A 20485-nucleotide genomic window follows, 5' to 3' on the forward strand; every position below is an offset into this window, starting at 1 on the left:
TTGTACAGAGTAAAAGAATTCCTTACAACTCCGCCCAAGCCGCGGAAATACCTGCCTTAACGAGAGCTTGTGAAATTGCTGAAAATTTAAGCGTGAACATTTATACTGATAGCCATTACGCCTTTGGCGTGGTTCATAATTGTGGCTGACTGTGGGCCGAGAGAGGTTTTCTAACATCACATGGGGGCTAGAATTCAACATGGCCCTTTGATTGTACGATTGCTGTCTGCACTTACGTGTCCAAAGCACTTGGCGATAGTAAAGTGTGAAGCACATAAAAAGGTGACATGCAAGGTGGGAAAGGGAAACGCATTTGCAGACAGAATTGCGAAACAAACTGCCACTGATTTAAACACGAGAATGTTAACAGTACGATTGGAAGAAGTACCCTGTATGATGGAAAATGGAATTGCCACTGTCAAAGAGATGCAGGTGGAAGCCATTGTCGATGAAATACAAGGGTGGGCTGAGGGCTCTGCAGAATTGGATTTGGAGGGTTGTTGGGTGGATAAGGAGAGCAGGAATTGGATGTTGCCAAATGCCTATGTGAATGCAACGTTTAGCCACAGTTTGGAAAAATCCAATCATAAAAAAGAATTCTGAGAGGTTAGTACAAAATTGCATTACATGCCTACAACACAATGTGGGGAAGGGAACGGTGACTCCAACAGGAAGTTTTGGCCCTCCCACTATGCCATTTGAGGAGATCCATTTTGATTTCATAGAAATGGAGATATGCCAAAACTTGAAGTATGTTCTGGTGGTCATATGTGCGTTCAGCAAGTGGGTGGAAGCGTATCCATTGAAAGACTGCAGTGCCACGAGCACAGCGAACGTAATGCTGAAGGAGTGTTTCTCTTGCTTTGGTCTGCCCCGTGGTATAAGGTCGGACAATGGACCGCATTTTGTAGGCGCAGTAATACTGCAAATCTGCGCAGGCTTACAGATTGATAAGAGGTTCCATAGTTTGAGACATCCGACGTCGGCCGGTCTTATTGAACGCCACAACGGAATCTTGAAAGCTAAAATGAGCACGATCTGTGCAGGAAGTAAGCTAAGTTGGGTAGATGCGTTGCCCCTAGCGTTACTGTGCATGCAAAGATTGGTGCAGGCGAGAACTGGGCTCTCCCCATATGAAATAATCATGGGGAGACCGGCAAATGTATGGAATGCGCCTCAGCCAAAGAGGCTGAGAGATGTAGAACACCCTGTACTGAGCATTTATTGTAACCTGTTAATGAAAAAACTGCGTTTGATTCATCAGCAAGTGCAGGAGGCGCTGCCAATAAGATATACTGGCCCAGGACATGCATTGGAGCCAGGAAACTGGGTGCTACTGAAGAATGTTGAAAGAAAAACATTGTTAGCACCAGGTGGCATGGGCCCTATCAGATTCTCCTGACTACGCAGACAGCAATACGAGTGGATGGACGAAAGGCGTGGATCCATTGCACTCACGCCAAGAAAGTTCTACCACCAATTGACACTTTGACTGATGGGGAGAACGACCAAAAAGAGACAGCGGTTCCAGAAACGAAAACTACAACTGCCAGTTCTTTGCCACAGAAACTGCCTGATCCTGAAACAAAGCCTGATGAGATTGCCATAAAAGAGGAAGGTCAAAGAGTGCCCCAACATTGCCCAGCAGATTCTGCATCATTGCTGGCCGACATCAAGCGCATACCTCTGTGGCGCCCACCATCTTCTGTTGCGCCACAGTCTGTATCGTCGCCTGGGCACCCATCATCATCTGCCATTGTGCCCCAGGCTGACTCCAAGCTTGAGACCAGAAGTGCACCTGCACTATTTGTTGATCACATGATACCGGGAGCAAATCGGTATAACTTGTGGAGCAGAAAAAAGGAGTGATCACATTTTCATCTTTTCTTTGTGATTTTATTGCCCCTGTTTCCTATTCTCGGATGAAGTAGGAACCGGAGGCCTAGAGGAGAGTGGCGTGAGAGTTGTACAAGCCAGACAGCTCAGCAAATGCAACTCCTCAGTGCTAAATCCATGTGTCCGGAACCCGAGCGGACAAGCGGAGCGCACATGGTACAAAGGCAGCTGCTCTGAAACTCTAGAGCAATGTGCAAATGCACGGAGACCTTGCCAAATGAATAAGCAATCCAGGCTGATAACAAACTGGCATGGAAAGACTGTAGACATTTATCAAACTCTCTAACATCGCAAGAAGCGCATCGACAGGAGATATTCACGACGATAACGGCAGAAGAAGAAGGACGAGAGAAGATGCCGGAACCAGTAAACATCTCCTCCTGCACCAATGCTGATAATGAATTAAACGCAGTACATAGAAAGGTGTAAAAAGGACATAGCCGGAAGAATTGTATGCTGGGTTTAACAATAATAATGTGTATAATGAGTATACTAGCCCCAATATTAACAGTATCAGTATTATGGTACCTGAAGGAAATAAACCCTCTAAAGATACGTTTGCCTGTTGTAAACATTTCCACGATGGAAAGCCCAGTTTATGTGTTTTCCTATACCTTATCCCCAATGGAAGAAAGACATAGGGAAGGGTATGGGAACAACACATTGCTATTAATTATGAATATGACACACTCAATACTAAGGAAAAACAATTGTTGGGTGTGTGCCCATTTACCCCAGCATGGTGGTAAGGGAATAGGATGGTATGTACAGCCCCTGCCATTGACTTCTGCATGCTATGCCTCTCTGAGTGGCTTATATTATGGGAAATGGAACGAAAGTGAAACTGGTCAATTAGACAAAACAAATATGATTGAATTTGAAGAAATCATTATGAAACTGGTGGGTTGCTCCATATTCCGTAAAAGACAATTAATTACACCAGCAATAACGCCACAGGATAGATTGTCTGTGCCCTACAAATCATCTGTGATCACGTTTCAAATGAACCCAAAAGGAAACAAAGATGCGTCACCCCCTTCCTATATAGTGAATTATAATCCACTTTCTGTCCCCTTTTGTTTACAGAAAAGGGGCTCTTTTCGTGTGGGGACATTCACTAGATGCAAAAATATAGCATTCCTTGATAAAGAAGTGGAACCAATATATGTGGGCGATCCTGTGTTCTTTATATGTGGGGAAAAAGCATATCCTTGGTTACCTTGAAACTGGGGAGGTACTTGTTATTTAGGTTTTCTGTTCCCTGGAGTGTTCCTTTCAAAAACAGCAGATATAGCCAAATTGACCAAGTCACGACCTCGCCGAAATATTGAAGACCGGTTGATTGTAGGAGATATAGCAAAATCATTTATACCATTTTGGGGCCAATAAACTCTTATAATATAAGACGACTGTCCAGAATATTAGAAGAAACAATAAATGGAACAACCGACATATTGTATAACATGACCCTTGAAGAAAGAGGAATTAGATTAATGTCACTACAGAATAGAATGGCCCTTGATATAATCTTAGTTGATCGCGGCAGTATTTGCTGCGTATTTGTAAGCGACTCCTCCTCCACGATCTTTGAAGCGATAAGAAAACTGCATGTATTAAGCTCCGATCTCCACCCCCCTGAAGGAAGCTGGGAATTGAACATAAGCTCCTGGTTCTGGGAAGTGTTGCGGTCCTGGGGATGCAAGCTATTTGCAATCTTAGTAGCAATTTTAGGAAAATTCATGACATGTTGTTGTTGCATACATTGTCTCCCCATAGCATGCACTGAAATTAGTGAAGAATGTGTACAAATGATAGAACGAAAACATATTACTAAATCAAACACTCACAATAATAATGAATCCAAAACCATTAAAGAATTCATGGCAATCGACATTGATAATAATAAGGAGGAGACAACGAGTGTATATGAGTCAGCATTTGAATCAGATTCCGAATCTGATCTAATGTAACGCTCACCTGATTCCCACAGAGGCGCCGGTCTTGACTGGGTGAATGCCGTATCTTCAAAGGTGATGTGTAACACACGGTTGGCTCTTTGGGCTGGACCTCTGTGCACTGTATGTCTGACTTGAAGAGTAAGATGTCTGCAGATAGAAAATATGGGATTAATGAACTGGGGTTATTGGGTGCCTCTCTCCTCTTCCCTTTCTCTTCTGTAGAACCCCAAAGGTTAACGCCCTCACCTTAGGTAAGTGAACGCCGAGCTCTCCATCTGCCTCGGGGCAGGGTGCCGTAACCAGTTTCTTCACTGGATAAGGGTGCAGGCCTCTTGACCTCAGAGGACTGCTGTCCGTCGTTAACTGCACGAACGGTAAGTTCTGGGCACTTCAAATGTCTTAAAAGTCTTTTGTAATGATATCTCTTGTTTTGCAGGGTTCCGGCGATGGCGGATGGCGGGCTGATGAGAGTTGAGGATCGAACCCGCGTGAGGAATAGAAGCGCCTGGAAGCACGTAAGTAAGCGCTTGTAGCCTGCTTCACGATGCGCACTAACTGTCCCTTTTATCTTGCAGGTACAAGTTCGGAGCTTTAGAGAAGCTGAAGGGTGCTGGAATACCCACTGGATTCGGCGTGGGAAGGAGTAATGGCACGTGAGTAATAAAGTTGCCCAATGTCTTTAAACGCACCTTCTTTTTTCTTTCAGATGCGGGATGCAGCGCCGAAGGCCTCCGGAGCGTGCGAAGAGTAGATAAGCCTTTGTCTTTCAGATGCCGGAATGCAGCGCAAGGCGTTGGTGACAGCCGATGGACCAGGTAAGAGATGCGCTGCCACTGAAGACCGTAGTGCTAACCTGTTCTTTCTTTGTCTTTACAGGTGCTGCTGAAGACTGGATTCCAGGATGGTAAGCCTTTGTTCCCTTAGGCCCAGGATCAGAAGCAGAAGACACGATGAGCGTTCTGCTGCAGAGAATGCAGAATAACACAAAGCAAGATTCATCCATCGGGTGTGGTTTAAATAGCCTCCTGTAGTGCTTAGGTGTCTCCTTCCACAGCCACGCCTAGGTAAGAAAAGAGTTCCTGCTTTCCAGAAGAGTTCCAGTGTTCTGAACCTAGGGAGTGGCTCCTGCCCCACCCAACAGGAAAAGTAGTCCCAAACAGAAGAGGATCAGGGGTTCAACTGGCAGGTAAGTAAGCAGCATGGTCTGCTGCAGGTAAGTCCACCCAAGCATTATGAGCCCGGCGCTTCCAGCGCTGGGACTGGGCATCTTTATAAGCCTGGTGCCACTGGCGCCAGGACAGGGTCCAAAAGGTCCCAATTGGGACTGGCTGGCACTCGGAACCGGGGTTATGGGTCTGCTTCCAAGGGAGTCGGGCAAGTCCTGATCTTTTGGAAGCAAAGATCATGACAGCACCCCCCCTCAAGGCCCCTCCCAAACCGGGCTTCTCCGGGGGTTTGGGCTTGTTAGGAAATGTTCGATGAAATCTTTTGATTAGACGAGGCGCGTGGACATATTCTGCAGGTTCCCAGGATCTTTCTTGGGGACCGTAGCCTTTCCAGCCAATCAGGTAAAATAGTTTAGATTTGGAGATCTTGGAATCCAGGATGCTTTTGACTTCAAACTCGAGTTCTCCATCAACTAGAATAGGTTTTGGAGATGTAGTTAGTCGGGTTTGAGGTTGCACGGGTTTTAATAGAGAGACGTGGAAGACCGGATGTATCTTCATGTGAGGGGGCAAGTCCAACTTGACCGCTACTGGATTTACTATGGTAGTGATGGAATAGGGACCAAGGTATCTTGGGTTGAATGTGCGTGGTCCTTTTAGAGGTAGATATTTGGTGGATAACCAGACTTGATCTCCTACTTGATATTGGGGGGCTTCCTTCCGATGTTGGTCTGCTCCTTTCTTGTATTGTTCTTTAGCCCTTTGAAGGTGAGAAACGGCTTCCTTAAAGGCTTGGGTGATTGTAGAATGCAGGTGGTCTACTGCTGGTGTTCCAAGATCTTGGAGTGGATCCAACTCCGAGGTTCGAGGGTGACTACCGTATAAAAGAAAAAACGGGGTCTTCCCAGTTCCCGAGTGGACAGAGTTATTGTAGGCATATTTGGCTATCCAAAGGATATCTTTCCAAGTTTTTTCAGTTTGTTGTAGCATGCAGCGCAAATACTGTTCCAGAGTTTGATTGGTCCTCTCGGTTTGTCCGTCGGTTTGAGGGTGGTGGCTGGTCGAAAGTCTCACATCAATTTGAGCCGACCGACAGCAACTTCGCCAAAAATGAGAAATAAATTGACTACCTCGATCCGAAATTAGAACTGAAGGAAAACCGTGCAGTCGGACGATGTTTTCGAGAAATTCTCGGGCCAGAGTTGCTGCTGTTGGTAAGCCTTTGAGTGGAATGAAATGCGCCATCTTGGAGAATAGGTCCACGATTACTAGGATCGTATTGTATCCGGAGCATGGAGGTAGATCGGTGATGAAGTCCATAGAAAGCGTATGCCAAGGGCGAGATGTCAATAGGGCGTAAGAGGCCGGCTGGTTTTTCCTTTTGACTCTTGTTTTGGGCGCATACTCCACAGGACATTATAAAGTCTCTGATATCTTTTTTCCAAGACGGCCACCAGAAGTAGCGCTTGATCTTTTCCGAGGTCTTGGTCATACCGGGATGTCCTTCCATTAAAGAATCGTGATAACAAGAGATTACCTTTTTCTGTAAATCTGTGCTGGGCAGGTATAACCGTTCTTGGAAATATAATAGGTTGTCCTTCACCGTAAAGTCCTTTCCCTGCAGATGCCAATTCTGTATATCTGCTGGAGTTACCAGTAGCCTGGCTTTATCCTTAACTTCCTCTATGGATTGTGTGGCGATTACACCTAGAATTCTTTGTTCGGGAATGATAGGTACAGGTTTAGGATTGATCAAATGTTCTTCCACTCCCATCCGAGAAAGGGCATCAGCTTTACCGTTTTTTGTACCAGGTCGATAGGTAATTATGAAGTCAAACTCGGCAAAGAATAGTGCCCAACGGAGTTGCCTAGAGGATTGAGCTTTTGCGGTTTTCAAATATTGCAGGTTTCGGTGATCTGTAATCACAGTAACGGTGTGTCGGGCCCCCAGAAGATAATGCCGCCAAGCCTTAAAGGCGGACTTGATAGCTAGAAGTTCCTTATCAGTAATAGTGTAATTGATTTCAGGAGGCGAGAATTTGCGGGACCAAAATGCCACGGGATGCAACTGATTGGTTAGTGGGTCCTTTTGTGATAGAACTGCCCCCATGGCAAGGCTCGAAGCATCAGTTTCAACGATGTAGGGGAGTTCTGGGCGAGGATGTTTTAAGATCGGTGCAGAGATAAATCTAGTCTTCAAATTCTGGAAAGCTTGTTCCGCCTCGGTAGACCATTCAAAACGTTTTTTTTTTCTTTAACAAGGCGGTGATGGGCTGGACTATTCGAGAGAATTCGGGGATAAACCTGCGGTAAAAGTTAGCGAAGCCTAACATGCTTTGAACACCTTTTACGGAGGATGGCGATGGCCATTTGATAATTTCATCGACCTTCTTTGAATCCATACGCACTCCGCTAGGTGATAATATGAATCCCAAGAATTCAACTTCAGTCACGTTGAAAACACATTTTTCCAACTTAGGGAAAAGTTTATGTTGACGCAATCTCTCGAGGACCATTTTCACGTGTTTCCGATGTTCAGTTTCCGATGAAGAATAAACGAGGATGTCTTCAATGTAAACAACAACACACACATCTATGAGCTCTCTGAGGACATCGTTCATAAAATATTGAAAGGCGGCCGGGGCATTGCAAAGTCCGAAGGGCATGACCTGATATTCAAATAGCCCATACTTGGTGCGGAAGGCCGTCTTCCATTCATCGCCCTCTTTTACTCGTACCAAGTGGTAGGCTCCTCTAAGATCCAGCTTTGTATATATGCATGCTTTTCTGACTTGGTCCAGGAGTTCAGGGATCAAAGGTAACGGATATCTATTCTTAACGGTGATCTGGTTCAGGGCGCGATGATCTATACAAGTTCTAAGGTCCCCTTCTTTTTTTGGAACGAAGAACAAAGCTGAGGAAGCAGGGGACTTGGAAGGACGAATAAACCCATTTGCTAGGTATTGATCCAGGTATTGTCGGAGGTGAAGATTCTCAGGCTCGGTGAGGGCATAAATTCTACTACAAGGAGGAGTAGATCCAGGTATCAGGTCTATCTGGCAGTCATAAGACCTATGAGGAGGTAGAGAGTTAGCCTGATCCTTCCGGAGAACATCTTGGAATTCTAGGTATTCAGGAGGTAACTGGGGAGCCTCTGAGGAAATTGCTGCCAGTGCAACACCAGGTCGAGGGTGACAAGTAGAGACACATTCTGGAAACTGAACCGTTCTTGCTCGCCAATCGATCTGAGGATTGTGCTTCTCTAACCAAGGAATTCCTAGAATAATCTGGAACTGAGGGGCCTTGATCACATCGAACACGATATTCTCATGGTGTCCATCTTGACTTACTAGCGTCACTTCTTGGGTGGTATGCGTTACTGGTCCGGAGGCTATCTCCGTACCATCCACCGTAGTAATGACGTCCTTTACAGCCTTTGGACAAAGAGTCAGATTCATCCTCAAAACCATTTCATGATCCACATAATTGCCGATGGCACCGCTGTCGACGTAAGCTTCAATCGCATGTAATCGATCCGGATGTTCAGGGCTAATGAGGACCATAGGTATCACGAAATGCGAGGTCACTGAACTGGTTTTAACGCTCGGCAAGAGGACCTCTATTCTTGTCGGGCGAGGTCGTTTCCCTGCTCAGAGTTTGTGACCCTGGTAACTGCAGCTCCTACTGCCTTCTTGGCTGGTTTCACCGGACAGTCTCGAAGAAAGTGCCCCGAGTTTCCGCAATAGAGGCATAATTGCAGCTGTTTTCTCCTTTCCCGCTCCTTTTGTGTTAGTGGTCCTTTCAGGCCCCCTATTTGCATGGGTTCCCCGGAGTCTACTCCTTTGGTAGGAGTTGGTGGTTTGGAAAATACTCGAGCATCAAACTTGGAACGATCGGCCTTCCTGTTCTGCAGTCTGTGGTCAATTTGAACAACTAAGTCAATATAGTCCGAACAGTCTTGCGGGGGATTCACTACTTGGGCTAACACATCTTTGAGCTCTCCACGTAGACCTCTATAAAACAGCGTAATCCTTTTGTCCTCAGGCCATCGAGTTTCCACTATCAGTCTGTTGAAAGACGCAATATAAGCCAAAAGGTCTTGATTACCCTGTCGCAATGAAAGGAGCTCATTGTCCAAGGCCTGCCCCTGTGAATGTCTTGCAAACAGTTTTTCCATACTGAGCTGAAAAGCTTGAAAATCATGGAGAACCGGATCATCTTGATTAACTAGAGGGATCGACCAGTCTGCCGCATTGCCACTAAGGTACGAAAGCACGAAAGCTACCTTAGCTTGATCAGTTGGAAAGGCTGCTGGCCGGCATAAGAAGTGCAACCGGCACTGATTAATAAATACTGCAAACCTCTTTGGGTCACCAGAAAATCGTTCGGGCGGAGCCAGAGGTACATTCCCAGGTAGGTTGATCTGCACTGGGTTCGTAGAGGATGTTGAAGGAAGATTTGCCCCTGATGCGGGAAACGGAGTTTGTCCGGCTTGTGACTGTAGCAATTGTCTAGCGAGATCGTCTGTTCGCTCCTTGGAAATAATCAGTTCCCTTCTTAGAGCATTCGTTTCCTGACGGGCTGCATGCACTTCTGCTCTTAGTTCCCCAAGTAACTGGGCTAGCTGGTCGGTATCCGAGGTTTCCATAGCGCCTGGGTGGGAGTTTTGCGGTAGGCTTTGTGTTCTGTAACGCTCACCTGATTCCCGCAGAGGCGCCGGTCTTGACTGGGTGAATGCCGTATCTTCAAAGGTGATGTGTAACACACGGTTGGCTCTTTGGGCTGGACCTCTGTGCACTGTATGTCTGACTTAAAGAGTAAGATGTCTGCAGATAGAAAATATGGGATTAATGAACTGGGGTTATTGGGTGCCTCTCTCCTCTTCCCTTTCTCTTCTCCTGTAGAACCCCAAAGGTTAACGCCCTCACCTTAGGTAAGTGAACGCCGAGCTCTCCATCTGCCTCGGGGCAGGGTGCCGTAACCAGTTTCTTCACTGGATAAGGGTGTAGGCCTCTTGACCTCAGAGGACTGCTGTCCGTCGTTAACTGCACGAACGGTAAGTTCTGGGCATTTCAAATGTCTTAAAAGTCTTTTGTAATGATATCTCTTGTTTTGCAGGGTTCCGGCGATGGCGGATGGCGGGCTGATGAGAGTTGAGGATCGAACCCGCGTGAGGAATAGAAGCGCCTGGAAGCACGTAAGTAAGCGCTTGTAGCCTGCTTCACGATGCGCACTAACTGTCCCTTTTATCTTGCAGGTACAAGTTCGGAGCTTTAGAGAAGCTGAAGGGTGCTGGAATACCCACTGGATTCGGCGTGGGAAGGAGTAATGGCACGTGAGTAATAAAGTTGCCCAATGTCTTTAAACGCACCTTCTTTTGTCTTTCAGATGCGGGATGCAGCGCCGAAGGCCTCCGGAGCGTGCGAAGAGTAGGTAAGCCTTTGTCTTTCAGATGCCGGAATGCAGCGCGAGGCGTTGGTGACAGCCGATGGACCAGGTAAGAGATGCGCTGCCACTGAAGACCGTAGTGCTAACCTGTTCTTTCTTTGTCTTTACAGGTGCTGCTGAAGACTGGATTCCAGGATGGTAAGCCTTTGTTCCCTTAGGCCCAGGATCAGAAGCAGAAGACACGATGAGCGTTCTGCTGCAGAGAATGCAGAATAACACAAAGCAAGATTCATCCATCGGGTGTGGTTTAAATAGCCTCCTGTAGTGCTTAGGTGTCTCCTTCCACAGCCACGCCTAGGTAAGAAAAGAGTTCCTGCTTTCCAGAAGAGTTCCAGTGTTCTGAACCTAGGGAGTGGCTCCTGCCCCACCCAACAGGAAAAGTAGTCCCAAACAGAAGAGGATCAGGGGTTCAACTGGCAGGTAAGTAAGCAGCATGGTCTGCTGCAGGTAAGTCCACCCAAGCATTATGAGCCCGGCGCTTCCAGCGCTGGGACTGGGCATCTTTATGAGCCTGGTGCCACTGGTGCCAGGACAGGGTCCAAAAGGTCCCAATTGGGACTGGCTGGCACTCGGAACCGGGGTTATGGGTCTGCTTCCAAGGGAGTCGGGCAAGTCCTGATCTTTTGGAAGCAGAGATCATGACATCTAAACACTTGGTCAGAGGAGGATGGATGGTATGGATGAGGCATTTGGTATACGGCCAAGAGGAGGGTTTGTCATTCTAGAAAACGTAATCACCCCTCGAGCGGAGGGCAACGCATGATAATTGGTTGGCCGAAGACCAACCGCCTCATTTAAAGTGTCAAGAATATATGCTCATGAGTCATTAAGTAGCTATTAGCTCAACTAGAGTACTGCCATTTTAAGATGACCAGAATCGCCATTTTGTTTTCTCTCTGCTCTCTCTCTCACGTTGCCACTTTGCCTCATGTAAAACTGCTTTGCTGTAGATATTATTTTGCTTCAGTGGTCCAAGGCTATTAAAAGACAAGTTGAAACATTACACTGGAAAGCCAGACAGAAATGACCAGTTCCCTCCCTCACATATCCTTGAAGGCAGGGAACAAGGCATTTTAATCAGTACACGAATGCCAGCGAGTCTCCTAAAAGAATAGCAATGTACGAAACTAACATTTCAAGAGTTGAATTATGTTCTTCTTTACGGCCCCCCTTTTTGAGCACAGTGAGGCCCCAGAGAACAAGCTGACCTCTAGAGCATGAATCGAAATTAAGAGATAGCGAGACCTGGTATGTGCCAGTCTCCGTCGCGTTGTGTTTTTCTTCATTTGTCCAGGCAGACGGTGAGTCGTGCATGCATTTTTCCCACTGTGGTTGCCCCTGTGTGTCGCATACCCCATTTTTCAGGTCATAGCAGCCTATGGGATCCCCGCGTATGCATTTTTTGTGTTTCTGGGTGCCACAGCATACTGCAGGACATTTTTTCATTGCACGGGGGCTACCGAGGAGTCGCGTGCATGTTTGTTTTTGTTTTTGGGGTGCCTGAGCATTGCGTGACCTGTTTTTTTCCCCAGGGGTCACATACGCCTTTGCTGGAGCACAGTGGTACGGTTTCCATCACATACCCTACCCCCTCACTCCAATTGCCCAGGACAGTTGATGTCTGCACCTACCATTGCGCTAGTACATCAGTGCCATGACTGGGAGAGCAACAAATGGTAAGGGAGGCAAAGCTGGGGGACCTCCCAGAGGTGCCCGCTGTGGGTGAGGTGGCCAGGCTGGCCAAGGTGGGCGACGTGGCCAAGGGGGCCAAGATGTTCAAGGTGGGTGACGTGTCCAGGGTGGTCCATGGGGGCAGGGTGTCCAGGTCCATGCAGGGATAGCCATGCCCCCCAACCAAGCGGGTCAGGGAGATGCAGCTGCTGCTGACATCCCCAGCACCCGTCAGACCCGACAAGCAGTGCCATCTTCTGTTCCGAGCAGCCAGGGTGTGGAAGCTGCACGGGCAGCTGCGGCTACCACCACCCTGGCTCTGGGTCAGCCAGCCCGGACTGCAGTGGAACAGGCACAGGGTGACTCAATGGCCTATTTCTGTGTCCGGAAGGCCAAGCCACGTGTGGTGCAAGTTGCTGTCACCTGGACATGTGCATCTGGAGCAGCAGTGTCAGCTGCTCTCCCGAGCAGCCAGGATGCGGAAGCTGCAGGGGCAGCTGCAGCTACCACCACCCTTGCTCTGGGTCACCCAGCCAGAATTGGATTGGTCCCGGGCCTTGTCACTGAGGCAGGTGCGGCGCAGGGTCCTAGCAACAGCACCCAGCTGCCATTACCTGGAGTCCGTCCTTCGGTCGTCATGTCATTGCCTGAGTCCATTAGCCAGTCCACCTGCACTTCAGCGCATACTCACCAGAGTGGCACAAGCCACTCAGGGTCTGCACCACCTCGCAAGAGGAAGAAGCGTGCTCCAACGGTGCAGGCTGGTACCCCACATGGCTCAGGAGTCCCACACGTCAAGGAAGCAGAGTTTCTGTGATGAGGAACTGGACACACTTGTGGACTATATGAAGGAACACGGCTGCGACATGCTGGTGCGGGCAGGGAGCACACATATGCCTGCTCAGCATAGGGCCCACTGGCCGTTCCTCGCGGACAGTATCAGTGCCTTGGTACAAGAGAGGTGCAGCGCAGATGATGTCATCAAGCGTTGGAATGATCTCCGACGCTGAGCAAAAGACGAGTTGGCTGCAATTTACGCCTCTACTCTGGTGACTGGCAGTGGGACACCACCAGAGGACGAAGAACTCACTGCACATGAGGAGACCGCTGGTGATTTCATCGCAGTGAAGCAGGTCCAAGGTGTAGGAGACCTGCCAAATTATGAGACAATGTCCGGTGATTGGTGATGCGTGTGTGTCCAGGCCATGTGTATGTTGCTTGGGTGATGTGTTATGATTGTCTGCCAGTTCAGGCTATATTGACATGACTGCCATGTGTGACCCATGTGATGTTGGACTGATATGTGCTTGTTGTCATGCAGACTCCATACAAACCACGTCCTGCACATGGAGGCAATCCTCATCACCACACCTGCTCCCTCCTTCCATGACAATCCCTGTGTAGCCTCTCTTGGCCCTATTCTTGCTCCAACCTATGGTCGCAGATAGCCTGTGATGATCTTCCACTCAACACTCACCTTTTATTGTCAGATGACTGATGACTCTGTGAGGTCACCCTGTGAACTGTTTCTCCTCAGAGGCATTCTTCCTTACCTCTCCCTCCCCCAGCAGCTCACTGTCTCCATGGGACTGGTGATTTTGATGGCAGACTACTGCAACAGCTGTACCCCAATGTCTGTGAATATACGCTCTTCCCACAGCAACTCTGCCAGACCTGGACTGTGTGGAACGTCCTTTGGCCTTGCTGCAGGGTATCTCACTCGGACTGTGCGGATGGCACAGGCTCACAGTGGCTATGAGTGTTCATTGCTGGACCCTGTGCATTCCCAGCAAGTCCATATGGGTCCTGGGCAAGCAATTCATTCAACTCCATCTCCAGTATTTGCTTCATTCTCATGGTATCCCTTTCCTGCTCACTCAGGGTCATTTGCTCCAACGTGTCCATTAGTTTGGGGTCCTCATCTGTGTCGAGCAGAACCCAGCCTCTGGTACAGCCTCCTGGCCTGTATGCAATTGCTGTTGTAGCTTCTCCGGGTCTGGGGGAACTTCTGATGCTTCCTCAAGTGTTGTGCTTACTGTCCTCCTCTCCCCTGCTGTAGTCCCAGATAACTGAAAGAATGCAATTGACACCTGCCCACACTGTCTGCTACAACGCGGTACTCTGAGCAACCATTTTGAGCCATGCATTGCCTCCAAGCCATCCCCTGCCCTTGGGTGTGGGATTTACTGTATCCCTACAACCCACTACCAACACTTTACACAGAATTACTGCACTTGCCATTACACTGCCATCAGTCCACAACATTCACAATACTGCCGCTGGGTTCTCAATGATAGTTGAGGCCGTACACATGTACTGCACTGCACCCACACACTTCTGAACCCTGTTCTCCCCTTCCACATGCCAATTCTGCCAATTCACTTGCGTGATGTCAAGGTGACCTGCCATTGATGAATCCATGTGCCTTCCTTCACTGTATTTCAACACCCTAATGTTGTTGCAGCCTGTGAAACGTGTGTTTTATCAAAGTGATTTCAATTAAATGTCACATGACATGCATTGAGGTCAAGATAGGGCAAAAAAGGGGACCTTCCTTTTTGTTTACGGGGGCTTGACTCGAAAAGGCAATTTACATAAAGGAGACAAGGAGGAGTCAACAGCTACCCCTTTTCAACCGTGCAAAAGTAGGTAGACCTAAAGAGCAGTTAGCTAGTTTATACAAATATTAGCTGTTGGTGGTCACAAAAGGGCTGGAATTTTTTTAAGGAAAAAACTATTCAATTTATTCATAGGTTTAGACACACATCTAAAATCTGTAGGTCCACAAATACAAAATTGAACCTTTAAAAAACACATGTAAGCCCTAGCGGGCAAACAAAGAAATACAAAATGTTTACACTCCACAGTCAAGTGAGGGTTAGTAGCATACATTTTTAGTGCAAGTTCTTATACTAATTTCAAAATAGTAGTATGATATTGTTGTCGACACATAATCATGTTCGTGTTCCTGGTTCGGGATGGAGTCAGCCTTCACTGAGATCTAAATGTTAGCAGATGAAGGGTCCGAACTGTCATCAGGACGTGGTTAAGTGTTGACCAAACAACTTAGCCACCTAAAGAGACAGATGATAAATTGCAGAGTGTGTGTCAGAGAAAGGTAACCGCACAGTAATTAGCTGTGATAGGGAGCTGCGTACAAAGGGCCTACCTTTGTAATATCGACGTGAACTTGAGGTTATTAAGTACAGGCTGTTCAATGTGCTGGCAGCCGGTCCGTAGCAGTGTCTACAGGAAGACGGTACCACAATGGTTACCTAGATCTTATGTTGATTCATAAAGAGAAAGAGTAGTTTTGTAGCAGGAAAAGCGTTCCTCTGGCTGTAATTAGACCAGGTCCAGCGAAGGTGGCTGGAGTATTCACGGTAGTGAAGCTAAGTACTGTTGTCTCAGGATATGAATTCACGGGAGGGAAATAAATGCTGTGGTCTCTGGATAAGTGGAGAGAAGGAGGACTTGTAGGTTTCTTCTCTGATATGTATGCTTATCAAGGTAAAGGTGCTACTATAGAAGTGACGAGCGGAGCACCGGGTGGTAAATGACTAAGAGGCTGTGTATGGCCGCTATATAGTGCCTAGTGATAATGTGGGCCCAAGCAGGTTGGTGCAGTATGCATAAAAAGGAACTACGTGGGAAGTGTGTGAGCACGTTATGCAGTTAAAACACTGAGTATTCCATATGGTAATATAGGAGATTATGAATGGCTGCTCTAATGTACCTAGTAACAATGTTGGTCTGGCAGGTAGATGCACTGTGCATGATAAGGCAAGCGCGTGATCACGTTGTGCACTTGAAAGCAGTCCATATGGGTAATGTGGGGTGGCGCAGGGTGCTAGCTAATTAACACAAAATATAGAATAAGTTGCTCAGTCTGAGGGTGCTCCGAAAGCACAGGGATATGAAATTAAAAGTGCGGTTTTAACCAGCTCAAGATCGGTAGGTGAAGTCCTGTTGATGCAATGCACCAGCATAGAAAAAAGTGCTCTGGTTTCACAGTGATTCATAAATTGAGAATGGATGAGGACCCGTGGTTTTCTAAGCAGCAGTCTAGACAAGCTTACCTAGTGGTATGGATCTCAATCATATAGATTGGCCGGTGTCAGGAGCTGTGCAGAGGAGATGTGAGCTGTGTGTCAGCTAAATGGTAGTGAAAGCCCTCAGCGCATGCGTAGTGGATGCCTAGTCTGGGACACTACATGAAATATCCTTGCGCTTGCGCAGTGTGAGTTGGCGGACGTGAGCTGACGCCAGTGCGGCAGGGCGCATGTGCAGTTATTGAAAAAATCCCTTGCAGTCTAAGCACATGTTGATATAGGAAAACATGTCTGTTGTAAAACGATTGCACTGCTGTTGAGGAAAGGGCCACATGTATAGTAGAGGAAGAAACTAATCTGGGCAGTATGGACTGTTGTTCATATAAAGCTGTCGTGCATGATAAGCCACTTTTCTACACAAACCACATATTTTTTGTCAAACAAAACGCATTGAACATTTGTCAAAGATTAAAGTGTAAGAAGCATGTTTGAGTAAAAATTCACAGTACAATTTAAAGTACAAGGTAGGATTACATGGTGTCAGAAGTTCTCATGCCAAAGGGTCGGAGAGGCGCTTAAGCTAAACCTGTGGCACAGGGTGTACACCATGGCACCATGGCTTTGTTGGTTCAAAAAGTAGAGCGTGCAATTGATGTGGAATATGAACACATCGCGAAAATGCAGACACTAGGAAGCTTCACTGTTGTTACTTTGTCATGAAGTTATGATTAGCAGTTGACATTTGTCAAAGATTAAGAGCGCTCACAATCAGTGTTTGAAAATGCAGGCTTAACAAGGTGTAAGAAGCGTGTTTGGGTATAATGCACGGTATAATTTAAAGTACAAGGAAGGATTGCATGGTGTCAGAATGTATCATGGAAATGGGTTGGAGAGGTACTTAAGCTAAACCTGTGGCACAGGTGTACATCATAACTTTGTTGGTTCAAATAGAAAAGAGTGCAATTGATTTGAAATATGAACACATCACGGAAATGCAGACACTAGGGAGTATCACTGTTGTTACTTTCCCATGAAGTTATGAATAACCTTAGGGAATTTATGTTTTCAATAGTTTATCTCAAGAAAATGTTCCATTTAATCGCTATATTTAAACCTTGTTTCACTGAGTTAAGACAAAAAATCCATTGTTGTTCCAATTTCCGGAGTGATAGGTCTCTGTCACCACCTCTGAACGGATTTTTAGCTGTTTGGAGGATCAACCAAAACATGTCATTGTGGTTGTGATTCTTCTCTTGAAAATGTGCCACCATTTGCTTTTCTGGTATGCCATTTTTGATGCATGAATGATGCTCGCAAATGTGTTGCCTGATTTCTCTTTTGCTTTTTCCTAGGTATAGTAACTTGCAAGGGCACTGGATAGCATACATCGTCCATTTGCTTTTACAGTTTTGAAGGTCTTGAAATTCCAAGTTTTTCCAATCAGATCAATGGATTTCATGTCCTTGGTCAAGCAACATACCGAGCAGGAACCACATTTGTAGTGGCCTTTAAAAGGTGGTAGATTCCACAAAGTGAGCTGTTGGTCAGGTGGTGCAGAGGGTTCAGTGTAGGTGTTGACTAAGCGATCTTTCAAATTCCTACTCCATTTAAAAGCAAACCGGGGTTTTGTTGGTTTGAACGATTCAGTGTGAAGGATATTCCAGTGTCGTAGGATGCTTTTCTTGATCAGATTACTCAGAGGGGTGAAAGTAGTGATGCAGGTGATCATGTCTTTACAGACTTCGCGTGGAGTCAGAGAAAGGCATGATTCTCTACTTCTATTTTTTGCTCTTTTTTTGGCTCTGCGGATGATGTGGCCTGGGTACCCTCTTTCTTTTAGTCTGGTCGACAGGTATTGACTCGTTGTGTCGTAGTCTTCTCGTGTAGTGCAGTTGCGTCTGAGGCCAAGAAATTGGCCTAAGGGTAAGTTTTATTTTAAGGCCACTGGATGGAAGCTATGAAACTCCATAAGTGTGTTATTTGCAGTGGGCTTACGGTATAACATGGTGGCCAGAGTATTTGAAGTTGTTTTATAGATGGTTAAGTCCAGGAAAGGGATGGATAGTTTATCAGACTGTATGGTAAACTTGATGCAGGGGTCCTGGGTGTTGAGCAAGGTGAAGAATTCTTGCAGTTGTATTTCGTTTCCTTTCCATGTCATCAGAACTGCGTCGATGTAACGTATCCAAACTCCTATCTGTGTTTTGAAAGGGTTATTGATGTCAAAAATAGATTTAGTTTCAAAAGAGTCCATGAAGAGATTTGCTATATCTGGCGCAAAAGTAGCCCCCATGCTGGTACCAAGACATTGTTGGTAGAATGTTTTTTCGAAAATTAAATAGTTTTCTGTTAGAGCGATCTGAATACATTCAAGTAAAAAAGCTATTTAGACCTACCTACTTTTGCACGGTTGAAAAGGGGTAGCTTTTGACTCCTCCTTGTCACCTAAATGACATGCATTGTACATGGCTCATGGACAGTAGTATTGAGCTTCCATCAGGGTCTGGTTGACAGTTTGGGCATGGCTATGTTACATGCCATCTATGTGTTGGCATCTGTCATGTTTGTGGAAGGACTATGCCAGTCATAAGCTTGTGTGTGATGCAGGTGCTATGCACCATGCAGTACATGTCTTATTGTGCCATTTCACATGCATCGTGTCTTCTTTCAGGCTCCCCTTCCATTTCATTGACACTGCGTGCCTGAGATTGTGTCATGTATGACATGGCTGGTTCATGTGTTGGCTGTCAACATTGTGATACCTATGTGTGTGGCCTATGCTTTTACTTACATCATTTCTGTGGCCAGTCTGAAGTCCAACCTGTGAATACACCCCTTGTGGGGATTCATGATTGTTTAACCAGTGCATGTTGAGCATGCATTTTGCTTTGGATATTGGTAAATGAATATTTTTTGATATTACATCTCATGTATTACCTTGCCTGTCTCCGTCAATGATAACCTTCATGCTGTATGCGTTACCCTGACCCCTTTAGCTAGCAGAGAAACACTCAAGATGGCAGGGTTCCATGTGGTGCTTTGTCACATTGAGGCACTTGTGCTATTGTGATTGGTCAGTGTCTGATATTTTCACTGTTGGGTCCTGTGTTTATGATATGTTATGCTGGTAAATGGATGTTCCTGTGTATGGTTTTATTTTTATGAGTCAGGGTGAATTGTTTGTGACCTATTTACATTTGTCAGAGTGCACTTTGTCATAGTTGTGTCATGTGTTGTGCATTTATTTGTGACTTTTTACATTCCATGGCATGGTGTGTCGGACGGCGACATGGTGTTTGGGAGAGTTTTGGTGACATACCAGTATTTGGATGTGCTGTTTTGCATGGAGGTAGGGGCATTCTGCATCTTGAATTTGTGCCTTTTGGTCACACAGGATTGGGTGGGTTGAAGTAGCTAGGGATGCATACAATGTAGCAATTCCAAAGACACATTCTCAGGGTGGTAAGGTTGTGACAGTTGATTGTCCCTTTGTCATCATCGATTGTCACCTGCAATGTACCAGGACTTTGTGCACTTCGCAGGGGTGGGATTTTAGGTGCAAATTGTGCCACAAGCTGAGTACGGGCTGCCTCACCACGTGCCCTTTCCCCTCCCATGCGCAGCGGCCGTGCATGTGGTTGGGGATGTGGGGGCACCACCATGTCCATCGGGACCCCCCGCCGTGTTGCAACATTGTGCAGGACACATGCTGCCACAATGTTCCTGCACACTACTGGTGGTGCATATAGTAGCTGGTCACCGGAATGGTCAAGGGAGCGGAAGCGTGACTTGAGCACTCCGAATGTGCGCTCCGCTATGGCCTTGGTTGCAATTTGGGCTGCGTTGTATCTTACCTGGGGTGGTGTGGTGTGGTTCCGTATTGGCGTCATCATGTATGTGCTCAGAGGGTAGGCACTGTCCCCTGGGGAGGTGATAATGGTTGTCATTAGTTGGGTTTGTCTATTTGTCTGTGTGTGACATGCATGCATGTGCACAGGCATTTGTACTCACCAATGAGCCATGTGTTGCCATGCCTCCCAGCTTCCAGGTCCCGGTTTAGGGGTGACATTCTGAATATGAAACTATCATGGGTGGACCCTTGATAGTTGGCATAGACAGAGGTACTTATTCCCTTGGCATTGCGTACAACCTTCACATTGATGGCATGCCAGTGCTTGCGATTGCGATAGATGTGCTCAGTGGCCCTCGGCGGACATAGTGCCACATGGGTGCAATCAATGGCACCAAGCACTTTGGGGAAGTGTGCCACCCCGTAAGACTCCTGGACCATGGC

Source organism: Ambystoma mexicanum, chromosome 14 (genome assembly GCF_040938575.1).
Source record: "Ambystoma mexicanum isolate Mex_15411 chromosome 14, UKY_AmexF1_1, whole genome shotgun sequence".
Classification (NCBI taxonomy): Eukaryota; Metazoa; Chordata; class Amphibia; order Caudata; family Ambystomatidae; genus Ambystoma; species Ambystoma mexicanum.